Genomic DNA, 19,999 nt, shown 5'->3' with positions numbered 1-19,999 from the left:
TCTTTCCCCCATTCCTCCCCTGAGACTCCTTCCCCCAACCCCAGTCCTTCACTGGGACCCCCTTTTCCCCCGCATTTCTCCTCTGGGATCCCCCAACCCGTCTATCCCAGGACCCTTTCCTCCCCCTCCACATCCTCCCCTGGGACCCATTCCCCCAACCCCAGTTCTTCTTCTCTGGACCCCTCCCATCTCTCCATTTCTCCCCTGGGACCTCTTCCCCCAACCCCAGTCCTTTCTGGGACCCCTCCTTCCACCACATTCCTCCCTGGGACCCCCTTCCCCCATCCCTAGTCCATACCTGGGACCCCTAGTCCCCACAGTTCTCCTCTTGGACCCCTTCTCTCCAACCCCAGTCCTTCCCTGGGACCCCTTTTCCCTCTCATTTCTCCTCTGGGATTCCCCAACCCCAGTCCATCCCTGGACCCCTCCCTCTCCCACCCCACATCCTCCCCTGGGACCCTTTTCCCCAACCCCAGTCCATCCTTGGGACCTGTCCTTCCCCCATTCCTCTGCTGATACTACTTCCCCAAACCCCAGTCCTTCCCTGGACCCCTACCTCCCCCCACCACATCCTACCCTGGGACCCCTTGTCCCAACCCCAGTCCATTCATTGAACCCCTCCTTCCCCCATTCCTCCCCAGGAACCCTCTCCCCAAACCCAGTCCTTCCCTGGACACCTTCTTCCCCCAGTTCCTTCCCTGGGTCTCCTGCCTGCACCCTGCAGCCCTTCCCTGGGGTCGTCAGTGCTCCAGTGCTCTCCACTGGTCCTCCACTAAGAGGACTCTCTTCTCCCCACAGGCACTCTTCCTCTCATTGCCCACCTGGGACCCTGTTCCTCCCCCTCCTGCTCATGCCCATGTCCCTGGTGCCTGCCCAGCCCCTGCCCAGTCTCACCTGCCTCCACTCTGCCAGGTCCGATACATCTCGGACTTCTTCAAAGCCTGACCCCCACAGCACTGCCCGAAGGAGGAGGAGCTGGAAGGGAAGCCCAGCCTGTCACTGACAGTGACCCTGGGCGAGGCTGACCACAACTACTATGGGTACCCGCACTCTACTCCTGACACTGGACCCTGCCCAGGCAGGGAGTGGCTGTGAGTCCAGCTAAGGCCAGCCCCTCAGGTGGTCCCTCTGGCCCTGGGTAGGCAATGAGGGCTCCGAACGGGCTCCAGGAACCCTGAGTAGGCTCTGCTGCCCCCTGGCCTGCACTGGACCAGAGGTCTGGGGAGGCCTAGGTAGCCCTGAGCATTTGGAGGGGGACCTGTTTCTGTAGTTCCCCAAATACCCCCATTCTTTCATGGGGTTAAGGAAGGGACTGTTTTGTAAAATGTAATGTACATGTGGTTTTTAGTAAAATGGGGCATTGGTTTGACGAGTGGCCTCAGTGCCTCTGTTCCCTACGGCCGTTCTGGGATGGTGTTCCTCTTGTCAGAGATCTCCAAGAGGGCAGGCGTCAGGCCGACTCACAGGCTGTGAGGGTGGAGGACAGCAGCCAAGCCTGCCCCTTGCATTTCTCCCTGCAGGGCGCTGGGGTCAAGGGTCAGATGGGTCAGCACACCCCTCCCCTCTGCTCATGTCCACCCCCTGCACCTGGGGGCCATGCTTCTGAAATGGGTAATTCAGGACCTGGTTTCCCTGAAGTGATGGCAGAACACACAGAGCTTACTTTTTCAACAGAAGGGTAAAGGGTACATTTGTTTTTTGTATGGGCGGTAACTTAAGTGTCTGCTGATGTTTCGTTTGCACCTGGAACTTCTCTTATTCCCTCACCCTGCAGGGTGTTCCTTTCAGGCCTTAGCCTACAGGAAGGGTGGTGTAGCCCTGGGGGGCAAAAGTGCAGCCTGGGAGCCCCACCCAAGGGGCCACGATGGAGACCTGCCCTTGGCGGTCGAGAAGGAAGGTGACCCAGACCCTGCAGAACTCCAGCTGAACTTCAGGGAATTGCCTCCATGCAGGTGTCAGACGGGATCCTGGCCAGGAAAGTCACACTGAAGCCTTCCAGGTATCCTAGGGTGCCACAGCAGGCAGTGATGCCCGAGGACTAAGGAGGCTGTGTCTGGGCTCAGAATGTGAGTCTCTGGCAGTGGGTGGGAGAGAGGTTCCCAGCCAGATCCAACAGGGACAGTCACTGCATCAGGAGCAAATGGGAATGACCACATGTCCTGACAGCAGCTGACGCCTCTGTCTCCACCCAGGCGCAATGGCCTTGAAAGCCAGGACCACAGTGAGGGTTGACCGCGAGTCTGTGAAAGCAGCTGCAGTGCACAGGACTCTGGTGTGGTCTGCTGGGGGCAGGTGGCCATGTTGGGATGAGCGGTGAAGACTGAGGAGCAGAGGAAGTTTGGAGTGAGGGAGAGGACTTGGCTGAGTCCGGCTGCTGGCCTCGGCTTGGGGAGTCTCAGTGCTTCAGAAAGAACATGTGCACCCCATGGCTATGAGAGCAGAGAAAGAAAGGGCTATACTGACCAGAGCCATCCCCAGAGGGTCCTCAGGAGCCAGGAGGGCCCAGCTCTGGGAGCTGGTGGCCTGTCTCACTGTTTGGGCGCTGCCCAGCTGGGATATGCACGCACTGCTCTGCATCTGTTGGGAAAAGCCAGGATGCAGGGTGTCGGGCTCGGAAATTCTCACAGGTTCCCAGTACCAAGATGGTAGGCAGTGCAGCAGTTAGGACATATTTCTCTACCCACAAGGAGCTCTGGGGAAGCTCTCATGCATAATTTTGGGTTGACACTGCCCACACCTTTATGGTTTCATGGAAAAAATTAGTATTTTCTCTCTTTGTACAAGGATGATTTTTTTTCCTGTTGTTTCTCACAGGAAACTCAGATTGTTAGCCATGTAAATATCATTTCCCATGGCTGTGTCCTTGTGGCCCCGCATTTCTTCCACCTTCTGAGATTAATTGGTTTCTCAAGACCTCCTCCTGGCTGGGCACAGTGGCTCACACCTGTCATCGCAGCACTTCGGGAGGCCGAGGCGGGTGGATCACAAGGTCATGAGATCGAGACCATCCTGGCCAACATGGTGAAACCCCGTCTCTACTAAAAATACAAAAAATTAGCTGGGCATGGTGGTGCGTGCCTGTAGTCCCAGCTACTCAGGAGGCTGAGGCAGGTGAATTGCCTGAACCTGGGAGGCAGAGGTTGCAGTGAGCCAAGATCACGCCATTGCACTCCAGCCTGGGTAACAAGAGTGAAACTCCGTCTCAAAAAAAAAAAAAAAAAGAAAGAAAGAAAAAGAAAAGCCTCTGCTGCATATTTTCCAGGCACCAAATAGCATAAAAGGGCAGTATGATACTACAAACTTTGGCTAATAAAACAAACTGACACAATTAAATGACTATTGAAAATAAACATTGTGGTTTCAAAGATTCATTGACGATTTAGGGTGAAGTTTTTATATTATGCACTGTCTTAATGTGGGACAATTCCCTTTCTTTTTGTTTAATAAATATTTGTGAAGCACCTGTATCCACTAGGCACTATTTTAGGTGCTGGTGCTTCAGTGGTAGACAGAGCCCCTGCACTCATACAGTTATCACTTTGTGGGTCAGGTTGCAGACAGCAAATCAGTAAACACACACAAATACATGACACAATTTCAAATGCCAGGTGTTTAAAGCATTCCACCTGATTTTTCTGAAGGAGGGGACAAATAACTTTCTGCTGGCTTAGATCTGTGCTGACTAGGACACAGACCTACACAGATCTTACAAACCATGATGTGTAAGAAACTATGGTTACTCAGAAATATACAGGAGTATTTATATCTTTATGAGACATATACAATCAATAAGGGCCCTGAGCATTTGATTCTTACTTTATTTCAATGATAAAATGGGTCTAGTAATGTTAGTTGTTATAGTTACTAGTGCTGATTTAATGTTAGTGAATTTACTTCACATTTAGCATAGGAAAAGTATGGGTTTATTATTTGTAAATTAGAAACAATAAAACCTGATTAAATTACTTTTTCTGGTATAAGTATCAGTATATGTGAATTATTTTTGCATTTGCTGAATCATAATGAAGTTCTTAACAAAATGAGAGGTATTAAAGGCCCACGGCAATGGTTCTTAGGGATTACCCATGAACACTGATAAAAGGCAGATTGTAGGGCTCTAACATAGCACATTCTGATTATTTTATGGGTTGACTATTGCCCAGAAATCTGGGTTTTCAATAAGCATCCTGAGTGATTCTAATAAAGATGGTCCTGGAGCCCCACGGAGACCCACTCTCTTGTTGAGTTATATCAGATATACATGACTTGATTTTTTTTTTTTCAATGACACTCAAGCAACGGCAAAGGGAACAATTTTAAGTACTCTCCAACATAAGTATCTAGGAACCAGTAGTGGAATATATTTTACACAAAGAGTAATAGAGTAGTTTTATGCCGTAAGACCAAAGTTCCTGGCTCCCATCCTAGAATAATATAGTGTTGGTTTTTATTTATTTATTTTTTATTTTTTAAAGATGGGGTTTCACCATGTTGGTCAGGCTGGTCTTGAACTCCCGACCTCAGGTGATCCACCTGCCTTGGCCTCCAAAGTGCTTGGATTACAGACATGACCCACCACACCCAGCCTGAAGTATTGTTTAATTAACAGGTGGCCACTAACCAAAAAAGAGAAATATGTATGGAATTAGAGAAGGATGGAGTCTAACGGTGCCTGGAATTTTCAAAGTCATCAATCAGAGTAATAATTTTAAATGTGCCACAAAGTAATACCGTAATCTAAATAAGTTATACATTTATTTGCTTAACTTTCATCCATGAAAATCTTTATATAATTACTGCTTGTTTTTTTGAAATCCTTTCCTACTGTGTAGTTTGTAAAAGCTCAAAATAGATCAAAACTAGTTGTTACCATATTTACTTCTGTAAACACAAAACTGTTAAGGCTTTTAGGTGAAGTAAGCCTATAGGCTATGTTCTGTCATGTATGACTAAAATAAAAATTCAGCCTAAGGAAACTCCTTTTTGCCCAGTTAGCTGGGTGTGGTGGCACACAGAGACTGTATCTTCATGCTGCCTACTCTAGGTTGCAGTATGTTCCCAACACAGATCTCTAATGGTTTAAAATTGTATTTTAATTTTTCCTTCTGTTTGTATGCTCTGCCAGCTGTTATGCTTCCTCTGCACATTTCCAAAGTGAAGAAAATGAAAACATCTTTTTTCTAATACTGTATTAATAGAGAAATCTATATGTTTGGATTAATATTCTTTAATAAGAACCTAACTCAATAGGTTGCTCTCTAATTGATTACAATTCCCACTGGAACACTTCCCCAGGTTGACTAAAGGTCCAGGTTTTTTTCTTATTCTTCCTTCCATCCTCTATTCAGTTTCAGTTGAGAATCTACCAAACTAAGATTACATGCCAAAATATTTTCCTTGTTATGCTAATAATACCTTTTAATTTACATAATGCTTATAACTTTTTAAAAGTGATTTCATAGTAATGAACTCATTTAAACATCTCAGCAACCAGAGAAAGTTCTTTTCAGTACTGAAATAATCAAGAGAACCATGGGAAGGAGACAGGACTTAAAACTTTTTGACATGTCTTTTTTTGTTTAGCCGAAGGTCTTGAGTTTATAGCTTGGGACTATTATAAATTTGTACAGCCACGTATATACTACACCTAATTTGTGTAGTACAATTATGTACTGCATAGTGCCAGTGAGGTCATCAGAGGTCATATATGATTTTGGTCCCACGGATTATAAGGGAGCTGAAAAATTCCCATTGCCTAGTGAAGCTGTAGTATTCAAAATTTCTCAGTGACTCATGTTTTTGTGGTGATGCTGGTGTGAAAAAACTCACTGTGCAGCCAGTCCCTGTAAAAGTGTAGCATATGCAATTACGAACAGTACATAATACTTGATAACGTTAAATACATTATTGGTTTGTGTATTTTCTACCCATTTTATCATTGTTTTAATGTGTACTTTTTTTGTTTGTTTGTTTTGAGAAGGAGCTTCACTCTTGTTACCCAGGCAGCAGTGCAATGTCATGATCTCGGCTCACCATAACCTCAGTCTCCTGGGTTCAGGCAATTCTCCTGCCTCAGCATCCTGAGTAGCTGGGATTACAGGCACACGCCACCATGCCCAGCTAATTTTTTGTATTTTTAGTAGAGACGGGGTTTCACCATATTGACCAGGATGATCTTGATCTCTTGACCTCGTGATCCACTCACCTCAGCCTCCCAAAGTGCTGGGATTACAGGCGTGAGCCACTGTACCGGCTTAGTGTGTACTTCTGTTGATTAAAAAGAAAAGTTAACTATAGAACAGCCTGAGGCGGGTCTTTCAGAAAATATTCCATAAGAAGGCACTGTCATAATAGCAGGTGACAGCTACATGTGTGTTGTTGCCCCTGAAAACCTTTCAGTGGGACGAGATTGGAGGTGGGAGACAGTGATGTGCATGATCTGGACCCTGGGTAGGCCTAGGCTAGTGGGTGTTTGTGTCTTAGTTTTTAACAAAAAAGTTTTAAAATTAAAAAGAACAAAGCTTATAGAATTAGAATATAAGGAAAGAATATTTTGTACAGTTACACAGTGTGTGTTTTAAGCTAAGTGCAATTATAGAAGAGTTTAAAAGTTTGTAAAATAAAAAAAGGTACAATAAGCTAAGGTTAACAGAAGAAAGAACTTTACAGTGTAGCCTAAGTGTAAAGTCTTTATAAAGTCAATAGTGGTGTACAGCAATGTCTTAGACCTTAACATTTGTTCACCACCCACTTACCCACAACAACTTTTAGTTCTGTAGTCTCCATTCACGGTGAGTGCTCTATATATGTATACCATTTTTTATCTTTTATGCTGTATTTTTACAGTATCTTTTCTATGTTTAGATACACACATACTATAGTATTCATTACAGTAAGCTGCTATATAGGTCTGTAACCTAGGAGTAATAGTCTGTACCATCTAGGCACATGTGTAGTAGGCTAGACTGTCTAGGATTGTATAAGTCCACTGTGATGTCCACAGTGAATTGCCTAATGATGCATTTTTAAGAATGTTCCCCAATTATAAAGCAACACATGAGTATATTTACAGTTGTTTTCTATTTGAGCAAGTCTTGAGAATATTTAATTAATACCACATAAGCCTTAACTTTTCTTTTCTTTTATTCTTTTCTTTTCTTTTTTTTTTTTTCTTTTTTTCAGACGGAGTTTCACTCTTGTTACCCAGGCTGGAGTGCAATGGCGCGATCTTGGCTCACCACAACCTCCTCTTCCTGGGTTCAAGCAATTCTCCTGCCTCAGCCTCCTGAGTAGCTGGGATTACAGGCACGCGCCACCATGCCCAGCTAATATTTTGTATTTTTTTAGTAGAGATGGGATTTCACCATGTTGACCAGGATGGTCTCGATCTCTTGACCTCATGATCCACCCGCTTCAGCCTCCCAAAGTGCTGAGATTACAGGCTTGAGCCACCGCGCCCAACCAGCCTTAACTTTTCATGCTGATAATTGTTTCTTTGAAGCACCTAAGAATTGACTTGCTTGTTGATGAAGTTCTTGAAATAACTAAAAAGTCATATTGTAAAATTGGATGAATAAAATCATTTAGCTATCATTTTAAAATTGAGCCTTTTAGAGAACATGGAACATTTTTATAATGTAAATAGTCCAATTTGAGAAAAAGGTTAGGAATTTGTTGTAATCAAATAGTGTGAGTCGGCAGGAAAAAGGCAAATCAGGAAATGAAAAGTTCAAAAATACAACTTATAAGTATGTTAATTTGGTATGTGCAAATTAACTGTGTTTTGAAAAATTAGAAAATTATAGAAGTAGTTGTTTAACGTCAGATAAAGAAAAGGACTTTAGTGTAACAAAACAGTTAACTTTTAACTAGAGTAAGTATAGAATTTAAGGGATAATAGAAATTATTGATCCATATTGAATGTAAGAACGTGCCTTGTGGGGCCAGGTAGCAGAAAGGAGGGAGTGTTTTGCAATAAGAGGCCAGGGAAGGAAAAGGAGCAAAAGATCTTGCCATTGACTCCTGCATTGTTTAATCATTACTGAGAATTCCAGAGTGACCTTGAGGTAGCCATAGTATTTGTTCAGTAGGCCTTAAATCTTAGTAAAAGATCTATTATCAAGTGAGGTTACACCATGCTGTAAGATAGGAAGTATCTAGCATCTGAGGTTTGCCTTTGTAGGCCTTGCTTTCCAGATGATTTTATTTCTAGGGTAATATTTAGTAGATGATTTTGATTAAAGGAAAATATAGAGAGAAGGTTTTGAGGAAGGAATTGGACTAAGGGAGAGCTATGCCATGAAAAGGGCCGGATGTATTATTTAGAAGACATCAGGTATCATTGAGCATATTTGTGTTCTTTGTTAGTTTCTGATGTGCTGATGTTCAGTTCATCTGTAACTTGAAAAGTAAGGTGGGCTGGGCGAGGTGGCTCACGCCTGTAATCCCAGCACTTTGGGAGGATGGGGGAGGTGAATCACCTGAGGTCAGGAGTTCAAGACCAGCCTGACCAAAATGGTGAAACTCCGTCTTTACTAGAAATACAAAAATTAGCTGGGCATGGTGGTACATGCCTGTAATCCCAGCTACTCAGGAGGCTGAAGCAAAAGAATCACCTGAACCCAGGAGGCGAAGGTTGCAGTGAGCGGATTGTATTCCATTTTGGGCAACAGAAGTGAAACTCTGTCTCGTGATGGGGAGGGTGGGGAAGTAAGGCAGAAGGAATCAAGTATTTTGTAATTTTTTTTTTTTTTTTTTTGAGACAGAGTTTCGCTCTTGTTACCCAGGCTGGAGTGCAATGGCACGATCTCGGCTCACCGCAACCTCCGCCTCCTGGGTTCAGGCAATTCTCCTGCCTCAGCCTCCTGAGTAGCTGGGATTACAGGCATGCACCACCATGCCCAGCTGATTTTTGTATTTTTAGTAGAGACAGGGTTTCACCATGTTGACCAGGATGGTCTCGATCTCTTGACCTCGTGATCCACTCGCCTTGGCCTCCCAAAGTGCTGGGATTAGAGGCGTGAGCCACCGTGCCCGGCCTGTTTTGTAATGTTTTTGCTGTTTGTGAGCAAATTCTTTTTTTATGTATATAATGTAAATATGTTTGACATTTTTGCATTTTCGATTTCATTTGTGTTTATACTAGTGTATGCTAATAGGAAACTCAATTTTTTTCTTCTGATTTAGAAAGTAATACATGTTTATGGTATAAAATTTATAAAAATAAAAATGTATAACTATGAAAGTTTAAAAATCACTCATTTTCCTTCACTCCAGGGAAAACCTGTTAATTTTTTTAGAATATGTGTGTATATTGAAACAGAATTAGAGTCACACTGAATATAAAGTTTTTCTAACACAGCCACCATATCATGAGGAATCTCGGGGCACATAAAGATGCCTTGTGTTGGTGCTTGAACTTACAGGCCCAACTAAAGTCTCAGGTGACAGCCAGCATTCACCATCTGACATGAGTGAGTGAGCCTTTAGATAATGCCAGTCACTGGCTACTGGCAAATAGAGAAGTAATGAAGTGTCCAAGCTGATCCATGTCCAAATTGCAGATTCCAGAACAAATGAAATGTTAGTGTTTTCAGCCACCAAATTCAAGGGTACTTTTTAGGTCATTAGAGTATTCATTTGGCAATCATATATTTTAAAACAATTGTAATTGAAGAATAACATATATAGAGAAATGCATAGATCTTAAGTGTGCAGTGTTATCAATTTTGACAAATGTGTACATGTATGTAACTCATACTGTGTAACCCTTGTAAAGGTGAACATGGTACACCAGAGTAAACAAGGTGTGAGTATTAGATGATGAGTAAAAGAGATTGGGAGGCCTTTGGTTTAAAAAAATATGATGGGAAGCCATCGGATTTTTAGAAATACACTTTGTATTTTAGAAGAGTTTTAAATTTACAGAAAGTTGTGAAAATAGTAGAGTTTTCAAATAACTTATATCCAGTTTTCCTATTGTTAACCTGTTACATTAGTGTGGTCATTTGTCACAATTAGTGAAGTAATATTGATACATTATTATTGACTAAATTCTATATATGATTGATTTCTTTAGTTTTTACTTGAGGTCTGTATCAGTTAGCTGCCAGAACAAAATTCCATAGACTGAGTGGATTAAACAAAAGAAATTTGTTTTCAAAGATCTGGAGGTGGAAAGTCTGAGATCAGGTACCAGGACAGTTGGGATCCCATGAGGAGTCTCTTCCTCACTTGCACACAGCACAGTCCCCTTTCTTAGGTGTGTCCTCACCAGAAGAGAGAAAGAACAAGCTCTCTGTGTCTCTTTATAAGAGCACTAATCCCATCAGACCAGGGCCCTGCCCTCATGACTTCATCTAATGCTGATTACCTCCCAAATGCCCTAGCTCCAGATACTATTACATTCGTAGTTAAAGCTTCAACATATGAGGATTCTGGGGAGGCCACAAACATTCAGTTTATAACAAGGTCCTTTTTGTGTTCCTGGATCTTACACAGGTTACCATATTACATTTAATCATTGTGTCCCCTTAGCTTCCTTTAGACTGTGGCAGTTTCTCAGACTTCCCTTTCTTTTTTTGTGACCTTTATGGATGCCTGGGAGGAAGACTGAAAAGATGAAGTGTCCTTTTCATCACATCATACAAAGGAAAGTGTGTGTACTTTCAATGTGACTGATCACTGTTGATGTTGACTTGGTCACCTGACTGAGATAGTGAAGCAGGATAATTTCCCTGAACCCTTTGCTGGAGGGAACTGGGGTGTAGGTGCTGGAAGTAGCTGGCCACTTAGGCGGTGGCAGGGGCAGACTCCACTCACCAGAACCCCCTGTGCTCAATCCGTCATGGGAGGAAACATGCAGGTAACTGTGTGCAGGAGCTGGGGTGAGTGCTTTTGGGTGCCGGGAGGAGCAAAACTCTGTGCAGGCCCTGAGGCCCCAGAAGGAGTGTTACAATCGGTGCTCTTTTAGCTTCGACACCCTCCCCCCCATGGACAGTTTAAGTGTTAACAGCTCAGTTGAAGGCAAGTGTGACGCCTTTTACACCAGCCTGGAAGAGAAATAGCTGTTGGAATATGAGACAGGGTGGATATGAAAGATAATCCCTTCGACTGTGTTAAGTTTCAGATGCTGACTAGACTTTGAAGTAGAAATGTGAAGAACATTGAAGATGTGAATCTGAAATTCAGGCAATAGGGCAGGACTCAAGATTCTACTTGGAGGTTGCACATTCTATCTTTAAAGAATTCCATTGGGCCGGGCGCGGTGGCTCAAGCCTGTAATCCCAGCACTTTGGGAGGCTGAGGCGGGTGGATCACGAGGTCGAGAGATCGAGACCATCCTGGTCGACATGGTGAAACCCCGTCTCTACTAAAAATACAAAAAATAAGCTGGGCATGGTGGCGCTTGCCTGTAATCCCAGCTACTCAAAAGGCTGAGGCAGGAGAATTGCTTGAACCCAGGAGGCGGAGGTTGCGGTGAGTCGAGATCGCGCCATTGCACTCCAGCCTGGGTAACAAGAGCGAAACTCCGTCTCAAAAAAAAGAATTCCATTGGCCGGGCGCTGTGGCTCATGCCTGTAATCTTCGCAGTTTGGGAGGCCGAGGTGGGTGGATAACCTGAGGTCAGGAGTTCAAGACCAGCCTGGCCATGATGGTGAAACCCCATCTTAAAAAAAAAAAAAAAGTATTCCACTGTATTTTTCAGAGTAAGAATTTCATTTGATAGAATAAAGAGCCTATGGTACTTTGAGTAGAATGATGAGAAAAATTTTAATCAAAAATTTTTTTTCCTGAAAGCATCACAAATAAAAATAAGAGTAAAATATAGGTGATTTTTAGTCAGCATCAGTGACCTGTCTGGTCACTGTCTGGTCACTCAATCTGACCTGAGTCCCAGCTGACATAGCCAGTTGACAGTAAAAAATTTAGGATTTGATTTGCATGTCTTTTTTTTTTTTTTTTTTTTTTTTTTTTTGAGACGGAGTTTCGCTCTTGTTGCCCAGGCTGGAGTGCAATGGCATGATCTCCGCTCACCGCAACCTCCGCCTCCTGGGTTCAGGCAATTCTCCTGCCTCAGCCTCCTGAGTAGCTGGGATTACAGGCACACGCCACCATGCCCAGCTAATTTTTTTTTGTATTTTTAGTAGAGACGGGGTTTCACCATGTTGACCAGGATGGTCTCGATCACTTGACCTCGTGATCCACCCGCCTCGGCCTCCCAAAGTGCTGGGATTACAGGCTTGAGCCACCGCGCCCGGCCTTAATGATTTGCATGTCTTAAAGCTACTGAGAAGAAGAATTAGACATTTTAATCCTACCCCCCCCCCCCCCCCACCGACCCATGAGGAACCATGTGGGTGTATTTTTGAGACTTACGTTTTCTTTTCTTCTTAGTGGGAAACCAGTCAGAAGTGGTAGGCCTCTGAACAAACTGTATACTGTGTAGCCGCCAGCTGCTTCTTTCTCAAGGCAGAACGCTAGCCCTCAGTGCCTCTTTCTGCTTCCCCTTTTTCAGACCACTGAGAACTGCCACTGTCCTGTCTGTCTGACTCCTCCTGTTGTGGTGAGCAATATAGGGAGGCTGAGGGATTGATATTATTTGGCTCCATATTTTAGAAAAATATTTGGTAGTTACATGAAGTACACTAGTTTGACCAGTACCACTTATAACTTTAAATTGTTGTACAGAAATTGATCCTTTATTATTGAGAAAATATACTTTAAAGTTAATAATGCTGAGAGAATTCATGATTCTTTCCTTTTGCCTTCCCTGTCCTTTAGTTCTTGATTTATTTTTAGAGCTTTTGTACTGGTTCATCTTCCCTTTCCTGGGGAGTTGATTTTAAAAATTAGATTTGCAAGAGCTTATCCTTTTAGAGGATGACGAAAGCCACTTGTACTTGAACTTAAGAAATTTTTTTAAGTTCCCTGTGTGCCCTTTTCAGATCACATCCCAGACAGGAGAGACTTCTGCAATATTGTGTTAACCATTTCCTTTCTTTCTTCAAGTGTTATCCACAAATGTATATATGTATGTGGTAATAAGCATGAAATTTGCCGTCTTAACCATCTTTAAGTGGGTACTTCCGTAGTGATGAGTGTATTCACAACATTGAGTACTAGATCTCCACTTTTTCATCTTACAGAACTGAAACTGTATATTAATTAATCAGCTCTCTCTTTCCCCCAGGCCCGGCAGCTGGCCTTTTGTTTCTGTGAATTTGACTATTCTAGATACTTCATATAAGTGGAAACTTAGAGTGTTTGTCTTTTTGTAAGTGGCATATCTGAGTTAGCATGTCTTCAGGGTTCATCCATGTTGTCACATATGATATATGTTATATGACTCATAAAAGCCAGAATTTCTTTTCTGTTGAAAAGCTGAATCATGTTCCATTTATAAAGTTCTTAATCTTCATGTGACTGAATTTATAACATTCATATTTGCAGTGTTTTTATACCTAGTTTAGGAAATTCTTCTGTATCCTGAGATCATAAAGATAGCCTCCTATATTTTTAAGAAATACTTTTTCTTTGTTTTAAAACAAGGTTAAATTTACAGGAAGGTTATCAGTACAATTCAGATAACATTTGCTTTTCCCTGAGCCATTTGCTAATAAGTTGCTGACTTGATGACCCATTGCTTCCAAATATTTTCATGGCATTTTCTAAGGACATTCTTCTGTGTAATATCAAAATGACCATGAAAATTAGAAAATTAATATATTGGCCGGGCGCGGTGGCTCAGGCCTGTAATCCCAGCACTTTGGGAGGCTGAGGTGGGTGGATCATGAGGTCAAGAGATCGAGACCATCCTGGTCAACATGGTGAAACCCCGTCTCTACTAAAAATACAAAAAAATCAGCTGGGCATGGTGGTACGTGCCTGTAATCCAAGCTACTCAGGAGGCTGAGGCAGGAGAATTGCCTGAACCCAGGAGGAGGAGGTTGCGGTGAGCCGAGATCGTGCCATTGCACTCCAGCCTGGGTAACAAGAGCGAAACTCCTTCTCAAAAAAAAAAAAAGAAAAAAGAAAATCAATATGTTTCTGTTATCACGTCTTCAACTTTATTCAAGCTTTACTGATGATCTCATCAAATTCTGTTTAACAACAGGATCTAGTTTGGAATTACAGGTTGCATTTGGTTCTAAACTTCTCTTCCATTTTCTGGGAGGGATTGTATAAAACTAGTGTTAATTCTTTCTGAAAAGTTTGATAGAATTCTTCAGTAAAACCACCTGGCCAAGTTTTGTTGTTTTTTTTTTTGTGGGAGTCTTGTTGCCCAGGCTGGAGTGCAATGGTATGACCTTGACTCATTGCAGCCTCCACCTCCTGGGTTCAAGGATTCTTCTGCTTCAGCCTCCTGAGTAGCTGGGATTACAGGCACCGCTACCACGCCCAGCTAATATTTTGTATTTTGAGGTAGAGAAGGGTTTCACCATGTTTGCCAGAGTGGTCTTGAATTCTTGACCTCAGGTGATCCACCTACCTTGGCTTCCTAAAGTGCTAGAATTACAAGTGTGAGCCACCACACCTCACTGGCCTAGATATGTTTATGGGATTTTAAATTACAAAGCCAGTTTTCTTAACAGTCATAGGGCTATTTAAATTCATATTGGATGAGTTTTTGTAGTTTTTGCTTTTTCTGGAATTGGTGCATTTCTTCTAAAAAATTCCATTTTAGCTAATCTATGTGCAGTTTTATTCTTTACCTTGCATAGACATATTTTCAATGAAAAGGTAATCTAATACATATATTTATAAAAATAAATGTATATTTTGTATTTCCATCATGTAATTTTATATCTGTATCATATACTTTGGATCAAGCTCTAGATGTAGCCAAGATCTCAGGGGAAGGCTATATTCAGCACTGATGGGAGACTGAGTGACCTGTAAAGTCTGTGTCTCTACACACTTCAGAGTTTGCTCTGCATGAGTCTCTGACCACACAAATAGCTATACTGTGGCTATATTGTGCTGACACCTCATTCTATTTCAATTTTTTTCATGACGTATTAGTCAGAATAATGTGATACCATGCAAATCAGATTTGCTATGGTCCCTAACCTCAGGTTGCTTAGAGTCTCTGTAGGGGTTGCAGAGAAGTAATCAGGAAATCAGTAATCAATGTGGTCAGTGTTGTGATGAGGAGGCAACAGGTCCTCATGAGAACACAGAAGAGGTATCTTTTTTATTCTCTTCATCTCTGGTACCTAGTATAGTACGTTGCACATAGTAGGTTCTCATTAAGTCTTTGTTGAATGAATGAATAAACTCAGAACTGGGTGATCACAAGGTCACTTTTGGAGAGGACTTGTGTCTGAGCCAAGTTAGTGATATCTATGGGCAGTAGATGAGTGGAGGGAACTCTCTCATGTGGACGCATTAATATGCAGTGTTGTAGGACAGAAAGCTTAGCAATCTAAATAGTTGTCTAAAGCTCTCTATTTGCAAGTGGGGAGTGGTTTCCAAAAGTGATTGCAGACTGAAGGCTAAGAAGAAATAACTGACCAAAGTATGTATTGGGCAAGGTTAGCTAAGAACCAGAATTGATTTTTATGAATTAGCATTTTTGGTTCTAGCTGCTGTGTTTACCATTACTAGGTTTAGTTTCTAACATGTCTTAAAAATAATGCTCTCCAAATGAATAAGAAGTATTTTTTTGTGAAGCATGGTATAGTTTTCTCTGGCTCTTACCTACTAGTCTTATTAATACTATCTTTGCTTTAAAACAATACTTTTTTAAGCTCTAAATATATCTGTGATAAATCATGAGTTTACCACTAATAATGGTGGGTCATATTGTTGTGTTTTCATATGCCAGGTACTGTACTGAGACCCTGCTGTGAGTTATTTTATTATAATGTGGACAGTGGCCTGTCTGTAAGAAAACCAAACCTAGGGCTCCCATTTTACAGAAGTGGCAACTGAAGTTTGGGGAAGTTAAATTGTGTGTACCCAAGGTCACTTAGGTAAGCCTGTGACTCACATTTGAATCTAAGTCTGTCTAAGTTCATTTAACCACTGAGCTGTGTGTGCTCTTTCCAATGTTTCATATGTCTTTTTATTAAACAAAAAAGGTCCAGGATTTAGTTTTACTTGTGTATATATCCTTAGAAAGTTTATCAGTTAAGTAGGGAAAGAGTCTGTAGTAAAGTAACATATTAAGACTCTCCTAAAAGCAAATTACAGAAACCCACTTTAAACTAGCCAGCATGGCTGGACGCAGATGCTCCAACAATGATTACTGTGCTCTTCCTCTCTGTGTCTCCTCCTTTCTCACCTTCCTCTTCCTCCTCCTTCTTTATCCCACTGCCCCACTCCCTCTCTCATTCTGCTTTTTTTTAAGAGTGTTGGCCCATTCTCTCTTGTCACAGAAGCAGCCCCAGTGAAACCAGCTCCACCTGTGATCCTAGGAAGAGACAGCATCTTCTCTGGGAGCTCTGGCAGTAATGCCCTGGGGAATACTCTTGGTCTTGGGGACTGGGAGCTGTGAGAGGACTTTGTTAACTCTATGGAATGTAGCTGTTGGGGTGACAACATGTCCATACTTCATCTTGATAAGACATGTCATTTGATGGTTTAAACTATAATTATGTAAAGATAATACACAATATGTTTTAATAGCTTCATCAAGATATAGTTCACATACCATAGGACTCACTCATTTAAAGTATACAGTTCAATGGTTTTCATATATTCACAGTTGTACAGCTATCACCACTGTCTATCTGTAACATTTTCATCACAAAAAGAAATCTTGTACCTATTCATAGTCACTCTCTATTTTTCCCAAACCTCTCAGCCTTAAGCAACCACTCATCTACTTTCTGTCTCTATCAATTTGCCTATTCTAGATATTTTATGTAAGTGCAATCAGACGACTGTGGTCTTTTGTGTCTTCTTTCATTAGCATGTTTTCAAGGTTTATCTATCTTTGCATATCATCATGCATTTTTTATTAATTGCCAAATATTCTGTTATATGGATATACCACATTTTATTTGTCTGTCTGTTGTTGATGGACTTTGGGTTGTTTTCATGTTTTTGCAATTACAAATAATGCTGCTGTGAACATTTGTGTAGAAGCTTTTGTGTAGATTTGTTTTTACTTCTTCTGTGTGTATACCTAGGCGTGGAACTGCTGGCTCATATGATAACTATACCTAACATTTTGAGGAACTGTCTTCCAAAGTTTGACTGTATCATTTTACATTCTCACCAGCAATGTATGAGGGTTCCAGGTTTTTTACATTCTTGTCAACTGTTACTATCTCTTGATTTTAGGCATCTTGGTGGATGTGATGTGTTAAAATGCATATTTTATAAAAGTGGTATAATGCATATTTATTAAATAATGGCCTGTTTACTTGTTGTCTTGCCTTGTATTGGAGTTTTCCTAGTGGGTTCTGCACTGCTCCTCCTCAGTCTAGCCAGCCAGGTAGGCAGACCTTGCTGATCAAAGGATCAGAAGTATATGTTTATTTTTATTTTTCTTTTTTTTTCTTTCTTTCTTTTTTTTTTTTTTTTTGAGACAAAGTTTTGCTCTTGTTACCCAGGCTGGAGTGCAATGGCACGATCTTGGCTCACCGCACCCTCCGCCTCCTGGGTTCAAGCAATTCTCCTGCCTCAGCCTCCCAAGTAGCTGGGACTACAGGCACGTGCCATCATGCCCAGCTAATTTTTGTATTTTTAGTAGAGACGGGGTTTCACCTTGTTGACCAGGATGGTCTCGATCTCTTGACCTTGTGATCCATCTGCCTCAGCCTCCCAAAGTGCTGGGATTAGAGGCGTGAGCCACCACATCCAGCCTACTTTTCTTTTTCTTTATAAATTTTGTTATTTACAAATCTAGACAGGGATTATTCTTATTTTCTTCTTCTTCTTTTTTTTTTTTTTTTTTTTTTTGAGATGGAGATTCGCTCTTGTTACCCACGCTGGAGTGCAGTGGTGCGATCTCGGCTCACTGCAACCTCTGCCTCCTGGGTTCAAACAATTCTCCTGCCTCAGCCTCCTGAGTAGCTGGGACTACAGGTGTGTGCCACCATGCGCAGCTAATTTTTGTATTTTTTTTTTTTTATTTTTATTTTAGTAGAGACGGGGTTTCACCATGTTGACCAGGATTGTCTCGATCTCTTGACCGCATGATCCACCTGCCTCAGCCTCCCGAAGTGCTGGGATTACAGGTGTGAGCCACCGTGCCCAGCCTATTCTTATTTTCATATTAAGAAACAGGTTATAAATGCCAGAGGTTACTTGGTTGAAGATGGAACAGGGATATGTATTTAGGATTTATTAGGTGATAGAGAGCTGCTTGCTTCAGATCTGCGGTGTCAGCCTACTTCAACATGATAGGTGGCATTCATGTGACACACATTCCCACTTGTGTTCACTGTGTTATGTGTAGTTCCCAGCAAACTAGTATCTCTGCTGCTTTTTCCTTAGAAATGTAAGGGCAAGAGTAATGTCTTAGGAATAATCTTGATTATTCATGAATGATTGTTCATGAACTTGACTATTTTAATTTTCATTAGTATAAATTCCTTGCAGCACACCAAAAACTGAGCTGCTTTTTTATGATTCACAATGGTTGCTTCTAACTACTTTATTATGGCAACGTTCATTATCAGCCCTGTAGCGCTATTTAACATTCACCTTGGCATCAGTATAAAAGTTGATACTCTCATGCACAGACAGACGGTCTTCTATCGGTGGCTTTCTCCCTAGCCCTGGAGCGGTCTCTGTATCCAGACTCCATACTGAGTCTTGCCTCCTCAGCACAACGTAAGAGAATCTATGTTGATCACACCTGATGTGAAAATCTATGTTTTTCTCTTGCCACCCATTTGCCACACATCGCTGCATAACTTGAAAGTCAAGAACTTGTGATTTAGAATTGCTGTTCAGATCATCCTTAATATTTTCATGGCATCAAGCAATACCAAGAAGAGATTACACGTATCAGCAGTATGCTCTAAATGTGGAAGTAATATGCTGATCTCCATAAGATAAAACAGGAGCTTGCAGGTATTTGACAACACATATTATTTTAAGGGTACAATGAACAAACTGGATAAATATCTCTGTCCTTATAAAATGTACATCCCAGTGATTAATGATTTACTATGAGATCATTTATAATGTGTAACAACCAGGTTAAAAATCTATTGTGATTTTTTTGGTAGCAGTGTCTGAAAGCTTTGAAATTCTAAAAAAGATTTAGAAACGTTTAAATTGGTGCATTTAGATAGTGTATTATGTAAGTGACTATTTGCTAAGTATCCCAAAAGTAAGATATTAGAGATCCCAATTTAATCATTGAAAGTAAATACTTTCAATATTGACCTTATCCTTATCAAAAAGTGTACTATTACAGTGACAGGCCATGCAATCTCAAAATCAACAACATTCATGTAAATTGATAAGTTGATATTATATCAAATAGAAATCTCATAGTGAGGCAGGCCAGTAGTTGAATTTTTCAGTGTTTTAGAAGCATAATTTGAAGACTTGTCAAATTAATAGGAGAGTTTAAATTTACTTTTAAACATCAGACATGTAATGTACTGACATAAAAAGATTTAAGGAAAAAGATTTGGCATCTTGTAAAATTGATAGGTCAGTTGAAATTGACCTTTATTTTTAAATGTCAGACAGGTAATGTGCTGATATTGTAGAAAGGTTCACACGCAGGTTTGAGTGTGGAAACCCAATTGTCACACTTGTGAATTAAAAAAGAACTAAAATAGACTTAAAAAAATGCACATGGGTACTTTTTAACCAGTAGTACCAGGCACCCAGAAATCAAGGCTTTCAAGTGAAATAAGAAAAGATCACAGTTCTTATTTGGGTAATGCTTCTGATAGGCATAGCAGGAATGAATGAATGAATAAATAAATGAATGAATTTTATTAGCATATATAATAAATAAAGAACTTTACAAGATAATTTTCGATAGTGATAAGTACCATAACATCAGTAAAATGGGGTCTAT

The 19,999-nt window shown here is 41.4% G+C and overlaps 2 pseudogenes; one reads left to right on the top strand and one right to left on the bottom strand.

Moving 5' to 3' along the window:
• LOC141584705 (phospholipid phosphatase 2-like) overlaps positions 1-11,066 on the top strand; it is a 55,867-nt pseudogene extending 44,801 nt beyond the window's left edge.
• An 8,586-nt stretch (positions 11,067-19,652) lies between these two features.
• LOC141584731 (small nucleolar RNA U13) lies at positions 19,653-19,746 on the bottom strand (annotated as a pseudogene).
• Positions 19,747-19,999: the final 253 nt, after the last annotated feature.

The sequence above is a fragment of the Saimiri boliviensis genome, chromosome 5 (assembly GCF_048565385.1).
Source record: "Saimiri boliviensis isolate mSaiBol1 chromosome 5, mSaiBol1.pri, whole genome shotgun sequence".
Classification (NCBI taxonomy): Eukaryota; Metazoa; Chordata; class Mammalia; order Primates; family Cebidae; genus Saimiri; species Saimiri boliviensis.
Note: the sequence above shows the minus strand (reverse complement) of the source record. Positions and strands in the feature narration are given on the sequence as shown.